A 7,742-nucleotide genomic window follows, 5' to 3' on the forward strand; every position below is an offset into this window, starting at 1 on the left:
GCGATAAATGGCAGTTGGAAAGATTACCTTTAAACATCTGACATTATTCTCTGACTATATAAGTTGTGTCTTTATGCATTTCTCCACTTCACCTGACGAAGGAGCAGTGCTCCGAAAGCTTGTGATTTCAAATAAAGCTGTTGGACTATAACCTGGTGTTGTGTGACTTCTTACATTTGTCCACCCCAGACCAACTCCGGCATCTCCACACCACAGTATAACTCTATGGCTCTAATGTTTTTGTGACTGGAAGGCTGTTTCCAGTGGGGTTTCGCAGGGCTCAGTACTGGGTCCTTTGCTTTTTGTGGTATATATCAATGATTTGGACTTGAATGTAGGAAGTACAATTAAGAAGTTTGCAAAGGTACAAAAATTGGCTGTGTGGTTGATAATGAAGAAGAAAGCTGCAGACTGCAGGAAGATATCAATGGACTGGCCAGGTGGGCAGAACAGTGGCAAATGGAATTCAATCTGGAGAAGTGTGAGGTAATGCATTGGAGGAGGGCTAACAAGGCAATACACTATAAATGGTAGGACACTGAGAAGTGCAGAAGATCAGAGGGGCCTTGGAGTGCATGTCCACAGATCCCTGAAGGTAGCAGAACAGGTAGATAAGGTGATTAAGATGGAATCCGGGATACTTGCCTTTATTAGCCGAGGCATAGAATATAAGAGCAGGGAGATTATGCTTGAACTGTATAAAACACTAGTTAGGCCGCAGCTAGAACACTGCGTGCGTTCTGGTCACCACATTGCAGGAAAGATGTGATTGCACTAGAGGGGGTGCAGAGGAGATTTCCGAGGATGTTGCCTGGGCTGGGGAATTTTAGCTATGAGGAAAGATTGAATAGGCTGGGGTTGTTTTCTTTGGAACAGAGGAGGCTGAGGGGAGACCTAATTGAGGTGTATAAAATTATGAGGGGCCTAGATAGAGTGGATAGGAAGGATCTATTTCCCTTCGCAGAGGGATCAATAACCAGGGGGCACAGATTTAAAGTAATTGGTCGGATGTTTAGAGGGGATTTGAGGAGAAAACTTTTCACCCAGAGGGTTGTGGGGGTCTGGAGCTCACTGCCTGAAAGGGTGGTAGAGGCAGAGGCCCTCATCACATTTAAAAAGTACTTGGATATGCACTTGAAGTGTCATAACCTACAAGGCTACAGACCAAGTGCTGGAAAGTGGGATTAGGGCAGATAGCTCTTTGTCAGCCGGCACAGACAAGATGGGCTGATTGGCCTCCTTCTGTGCTGTAAATTTCTATGATTCTATGATAACCACTGTAATGTATATACCTTTAAGGGGGGAACTATCTTTTACAGCTCATGTATACTGCAGTACCGGCAGTGACCACACCTGTATATAGCACTGAGTAGTAATCTGTACAGATCAGTTCCCATGTGAGTCACGTTGAGTAAACACCTGTTGTACCGTTCTCCTGCAGTCTGTGTCTTATTATACACGGACACAACATTGGTGACAAGGCAAGTTCGAACCTACCTGCAACTCTGCATCACCTCCCGGGGATTCGTTCCTGGAGATCAGTGGATTGGAGGTCAAGGCCAGAGACTCGGGTGTCGACCACGGGCAACCGCCCAGTCATCCAGCAGAGACTCGAGAATTGCGGGGGAGGCTGTCGAGAGCCAGGCTTGGCTTTCCAGTCAAAGTGGTCCAGCGAAGCGGGCTGGCAACAGGTAGTGCGCAGACCCTTCCCGGACAGCGGCGGACTAGAGCCTGACCGAGCGGCACAGCAAAGGGCCGAGCAGCGTCGGCGGGGGAGAGAGAGAGAGGGCAGAGCGCACAGAGCGCAGCCGGTGTTCAGGGGCCGAGCAGCGTCGAAGAGAGGGAGAGAGAGACGCGCAGAAACCCGCGAGGCGCCGCCATTGCCACGAGAATCGCCGAGAGCGGCGTTGGCAGCAGCGCAGGAGAAGCGCGCGAAACCTACAGGGCGCCGCCATTGCCACGAGAACCGCCGGGAGCAGCATTGGCAGCAGCGGGGGAGGAAGGAAAGCGCGGGCGACGCCATTTTAAGCCATTGGGAGATGCCATTTTAAGCCACACCCTAAATGCCGAAGAGTGGCAGTATCACCGCGTTTGACAATGAAGTCGAAGATTGGACTACATATGTCGAATGAATAGAGGTATACTGCAAGGCAAATGAGGTGTCAGATGACAAGAAAGCGTCGGTATTGTTAAATTTAATGGGTGCAAAGACGTATGGTTTATTACGAAATCTAGTAACCCCAATGAAGCCAATGGAAAAGAGTTTTGAAGACATAGTAACGATACTACAGGAACATTTAAACCCCACACCGCTGTTGATAGCAGAAAGATTCAAGTTTCACAAACGGAACCAGCATAAGGATGAAAGCAATGCTGATTATTTAACAGAACTGCGCAAACTATCGAAACACTGCCAGTTTGGAGCGGGACTGGCAGATACATTAAGGGACAAGTTTGTGTGTGGGCTTCAAAGTGAAGGAACCCAGAAACGGCTTTTATCTGAAAAGGACCTTACGCTGGAAAAGGCTTTCAGCATTGCGGTATCATATGAAGCAGCAGCACGGGGCGCTGCAGAGATACAACAGAGACCGCAAGAATATGGTACAAACGAAATGTCATATGGAACAGAGAAGTGCTATCGCTGCGGCAGAACAACACACGACCACCATGATAGCTGGTTCAAAGACAAAGTGTGCAGACAGTGTGGAAAAGTAGAACACATAGCACGAGTCTGCAGGTCAGGAAAGAAAACCAGCAATAAGAAACCTACCAAAGAAAAGTACAAGAAGGTACATAAGATGACGGAGAATAGTTCAGACAAACAAAAGACTGATAACGACTCCGAAAGCAGGGAACTGAGTTGTCTGAAACTACATAATGTGATCACAATGGAGGATCACCGAACCATTTGGGTCACTCTCAAGATAGCAGGAGTCCAGGTAAAGATGGAATTGGACACAGGATCAGCCCTAACAGTCATAAACTGACAGGACTATGAGCGGCTATTCTCACACATACCCTTGAGAGACACAAAAATTATTTTGAAGACGTACAAGGGGCAATAAGTCTACCCCAAAGGAAAAATAAGGGTGACCGTTATATATAACGGTAAGGAAACACCAAAACTAGACCTGTATGTATTGCAAGATGGAGGACCACCATTACTGGGACGTGAATGGATCCGGAAAATACAACTGGATTGGCATTCCATACAGGCGCTGACTGTGGCTGACAAAAAGGATGACGACGTCACACCTGGGCGACTGTCAAAGATCCTAACTGACGCGAAAGAACTGTTCCAGCAAGGACTCGGAACACTAAAAGGCATGACAGCGACAATTAAAATTGAAGAAAACACAAGCCCAACATTTTTTAAGGCCAGACCGGTACCTTATGCGATCCGCCCAGCCGTCGAAGCAGAGCTGGAGAGTCTGGAACGTTCAGGTGTACTGTCCAAGGTAGACTGGAGCGAGTGGGCTACACCCATCGTCCCTGTGATGAAAAAGTCGTTGAGCAGCACGCCTGGGGAACCAAGGAAGGTTCGCATCTGTGGGGATTTTAAGGTAACAGTGAACCCGGTCCTTCACACCGTACAATATCCACTTCCGCGGATTGAAGATATTTTCGCCTCGCTATCTGGAGGGTAACGCTTCACTAAGATTGATCTGGCCCAGGCGTATCTGCAAATGGAGGTAGAAGAAGCATCAAAAAAATACCTCACAATCAACACCCATAAAGGTCTCTACCAATAGAACCGGCTGGTATTCGGGGTAGCATCAGCTCCAGCTATTTGGCAGAGGGCAATGGAACAAGTCCTGCAAGGGATCCCAGGGACCCAGTGTTATTTGGATGACATCCTGGTCATGGGCGAAAATGACAGTGATCACCTTAACAACCTGGAGCAGGTGCTCACTAGATTGCAGGAATATGGGCTCCGAGCTAACCGCCCCAAATGCGAGTTTTTTAGAAAACAGATCTCGTATTGTGGCCACGTTATCAATAAAGAGGGGTTACATAAGTCCCCAGAGAAGATTGAGGCAGTAGTCAAGGCTTCAGCACTGGAAAATGTGTCACAACTGAGGTCGTTCCTCGGGCTGATAAACTACTACCATAAGTTCTTGCCAAATTTGTCTACAATACTACACCCACTGAACACCCTACTGCAAACTGGGGTGCCATGGAAGTGGAGTGACGAATGTAGACGAGCTTTCCAGAAGAGCAAAACACTAATCACATCGAAAGAGGTATTGGCCCATTACAACCCGGCATTACCAATTCGGTTGGCATGTGATGCGTCACCCTACGGCATTGGAGCGGTGCTGTCGCACAAATTCTCGGACGGCTCAGAGAGGCCAATAGCCTTTGCGTCACGATCACTAACCTCAGCCGAGCGTAACTACGCCCAGATTGACAGGGAGGCCCTCAGCCTAGTGTGGGGAGTGAAAAAGTTCAATCACTATCTGCACGGGCAGAAATTCACGTTGCTGACTGATCACCAGCCTATTGTCTCCATTTTTAATCTGAAGAAGGGCGTTCCGGTGATGACTGCGCAACGACTACAAAGATGGTCACTTTTTCTAGGGGCGCACCACTATGAGATTGAATATAAAGGCACAAAACAGCATGGAAATGCTGATGGGCTATCACGCCTGCCACTTCCTACTGCGGAGGAAGCACCAGCAGTAGATCCTGTTGAAATATTCCATTCGACTATAGTTCAATACCTACCGGTAACTAACGCTTGTATCGAAAAGGAAACCCGAAATGACCCGACACTGTCTCGGGTATATGATTTGATGGTGAAGGGATGGCCAGCACATGGCGACTCACTGTTGCCAGCATTCTCGACAAGGAGAGAACAGCTGTCAGTGTGCCGGGGGACCTTGATGTGTGGATCCCGAGTGGTGATTCCACCCAAGTTAAGGGATAGAGTGCTCAATGAGCTTCATGAGGGTCATCTGGGAGGGGTAAAAATGAAAAGCCTAGCCAGGGCTTATGTGTGGTGGCCGGGAATCGATAAACAAATCGAGGACCTGACCAAGAGCTGCTCAGGATGCCAGAAAGTCCAAAATGCACCACCACAGGCCCCTCTACACCCATGGGAGTGGCCCTCATCTCCATGGCAACGGGTGCATATTGATTTTGCTGTTCCATTCATGGACTCAATGTTTTTAATAGCCGTGGATGTGCACTCGAAATGGCCTGAGGTCATCAAAATGTCCTCCACCACCACGGAGAAAACTATTGCTGTCCTACGGACTATTTTTGCCAGGAACAGCTTGCCAGAACAGATTTGCTCCGACAACGGACCACAGTTTGTGTCCGAAGAGTTCCGGAGGTTCTTGAAAAAGAATGGGGTAAGGCATTACACATCCGCCCCGTATCATCCAGCCACAAATGGATTGGCTGAGAGGTTCGTACAAACCTTTAAGAAGGCAATAAAGGCTATGTACAATGACAACATTCCGCTGCAGCACAAGGTGGGCAATTTCCTGTTCGCCTACCGGAATGCGACACATGCAGTCACCAACCAGGCCCCAGCCATGATGTTCTTTAACCGAAGGTTAAGATCTCGCCTGGATTTGCTCAGACCAAACGTTCGAAGAGATGTTGAGAGTAAGCAATTCCAGCACATCCATGAGAAGCCAACAAGGAGCTTCAATGTAGGGCAACCAGTCTTGGCCCGCGACTACCAAACAGAAAAATGGCAGCCAGGAACGATACGCACATGGCAGGGCCCACTAATGTACACAGTGGACGTTGGGGAGAGCATCGTGAGACGCCATGCTGACCAGATCCTAGAGTCACAGGAACAAGCCAACCCCATGCCTCGCCTATACGTACCTGGTGATGAACCCGACGTACAGGTCGCATCTACCCCAGAAACAGTAGCATCGGAAGCTGATGAACCAACCGACGACAGGGGGCCAGAATCGCCTCCGCACCAAGAGAAAGACACTCGGGAAAGGCGCTATCCAGAAAGGATCAGGAAGCCTCCCCAAAGACTGAATATATAAATAGACTATTTTCAGCTAATGTTGCATGTTAAAAGTGTTAATTGTAATTAGTTTGATATTTAATTGTTAAATGAGTGTTCTGGTACTGTTAATCTAAAAGGGGAGGAATTGTAATGTATATACCTTTAAGGGGGGAACTATCTTTTACAGCTCATGTATACTGCAGTACCGGCAGTGACCACACCTGTATATAGTACTGAGTAGTAATCTGTACAGATCAGTTCCCGTGTGAGCCACGTTGAGTAAACACCTGTTGTACCGTTCTCCTGCTGTCTGTGTCTTATTATACACCGACACAACAACCACCATGAAAATTCAAGGCTTATTTGCCATATCCTAGCCTTTTTTCAGGGTTCCTGTGGACCTTGTAAGAGGTGGAGCCTGGCAGTCCCTGTATCCTTGGACTGGGAAACACCAAAGAAGGAATGGCAAACTGGTCCTCCCAGAAGAATGAGGCATAACCACCTCAGCATAGCAGTTGTTGGGCACACCTTGAGGGTTCAAACCTTGGATGTGGTCTACACTCCCGAAAGTCAGTAGTTAGTCAACCCCCTTATAAAAGTACAATTCTGATGGTCTCTGAGTAGCTCCTCGGAGACAATACTACTCATTACATCAATAGCTGAGGGGAATCCTCGGTTGACACGGCCCTTGACCGTGTCCGTTCTATTTCCCGCACTCCTGCTCTCACCCCTTCCCCTCCCTCCCGGAACCACGATAGGGTTCCCCTTGTCCTCACCTTTCACCCCACCAGCCTCCTGCCACCTCCAGCGTGATCCCACCACCAAACACATCTTCCCCTCACCTCCCCTTTCAGCATTCCGAAGGGACCGTTCCCTCCACAACACCCTAGTCCACTCATCTAACACCGCCAACACCCCTTCCCCTTCCCACGGCACCTTCCCGTGCAAGGGCAGGAGATGCAACACCTGCCCTTTTACCTCCTCCCTTTCCACTGTCCAGGGCCCCAAACAATCCTTCCAGGTGAAACAGCGATTTACTTGTACTTCTTGCAATTTAGTATACTGTATTCGCTGCTCACGACGCGGTCTCCTCTACATTGGGGAGATCAAACGCAGTTTGGGTGACCGCTTTGCGGAACACCTCCGTTCAGTCCGTTAGGGTGACCCTGAGCTTCTGGTCGCCTGTCACTTTAATTCTCCGCTCCAGTCCCATTCAGATGACTGCATCCTCGGCCTCTTACACTGTTCCAACGAAGTTCAATGTAAACTCGAGGAACAGCACCTCATCTTTCGATTCGGCACTTTACAGCCTTCTGGACTCAAAATCAAGTTCAACAATTTCAGACCATAACCTCGGCCCCTATCTTTTTTCTCTCTCATACATGGCAGCTGTTGATGATTCTGCCATTGCCATTTACACTTCATCTAGAGTTATCTTTTGTTTCTTAACTTGTCCCATTACCATCTCCTTTTGCCTTGCACCATCATCCCTTTTGTCTTTTAATCTCTCCTGCCTTCCATCCTATCACAGACCTTCCTCCCCTCCCCCTTACCCTGCCCCTACACTTGCTTAAAAACCTGTTCGATCTCCAACTTTATCCAGTTCTAATGAAAGGTCATCAACCTGAAACGTTAACTCTGTTTCTCTCTCTACAGATGCTGCCTGACTTGCTGAGTATTTCCAGCATTTTCTGCTTTTTACTACATGAAAATATAAACTGTTAAATAACTGAATTGATCAGAATTGAAGGATTCAGTGGGT

Source organism: Somniosus microcephalus, chromosome 2 (genome assembly GCF_052327205.1).
Source record: "Somniosus microcephalus isolate GS21.2 chromosome 2, FLI_Smic_1.0, whole genome shotgun sequence".
Lineage (NCBI taxonomy): Eukaryota > Metazoa > Chordata > Chondrichthyes > Squaliformes > Somniosidae > Somniosus > Somniosus microcephalus.